This window comes from Corapipo altera, unplaced genomic scaffold, assembly GCF_003945725.1.
Source record: "Corapipo altera isolate COAL_440 unplaced genomic scaffold, ASM394572v1 58855, whole genome shotgun sequence".
NCBI lineage: Eukaryota > Metazoa > Chordata > Aves > Passeriformes > Pipridae > Corapipo > Corapipo altera.
This window is the reverse complement of record NW_020888210.1, coordinates 1-841: the sequence shown is the minus strand read 5'-3', so window position 1 is coordinate 841 and position 841 is coordinate 1.

The window sequence follows — 841 nt, the reverse complement described above, 5'->3', positions numbered from 1 at the left end:
ACTGGGGGGGTTTCCAAGGAAAAACCCAATCCTGGGATGGGATATTTGGGGGGTTGGTGGGGTCAACAGAGCAGATTGTGGGGTTTCTGAGGAAAAAGCCAATCCTGGGAGGGGATATTTTGGGGTTCTGTGGGGTCAACAGAGCAGGTTGTGGGGATTCCAAGGAAAAACTCATTCTTGGGATGGGAATCCAAGGAAAAACCCAGTCCTGGGATGGGAAATTCTGGGGTTCGGTGGGGTCAACAGAGGTGACTGGTGGGGTTTCCAAGGAAAAACCCAATCCTGGGAGGGGAAATTTTGGGGTTCAGTGGCAGATTGGGGTGTTTTCAGTGAAAAACCCAATCCTGGGATGAGAATCCAAGGAAAAACCCAGTCCTGGGATGGGAAATTTGGAGGGTTGGTGGGGTCAAAAGAACAGATTGTGGGGTTTCTGAGGAAAGGTCCTATCCTGGTGTGGGAAATTTGAGGGGTTTGGTGGCAGACTGGGGGGGTTTCCAAGGAAAAACCCAATCCTGGGATGGGATATTTTGGGATTCAGTGAGGTCAACAGAGCAGATTCGGACTTTTCCAATGAAAACCTGTCCTGGGAGGGAAAATTTGGGGGTTTGGTGGCAGACTGGGGGGTTTCCAAGGAAAAAGCCAGTCCTGGGATGGGAAATTTTGGGGTTCAGTGAGGTCAACAGAGCAAATTGTAGGGATTACAAGGAAAAACTCAATCCTGGGATGGCAAATTCTGGAGTTCTGTGGGGTCAACAGAGCAGATTGTGGGAATTCCAAGGAAAAACTCAATCCTGGGATGGGATATTTTGGGATTTGTTGGGGTCAACAGAGCAGATTAGGG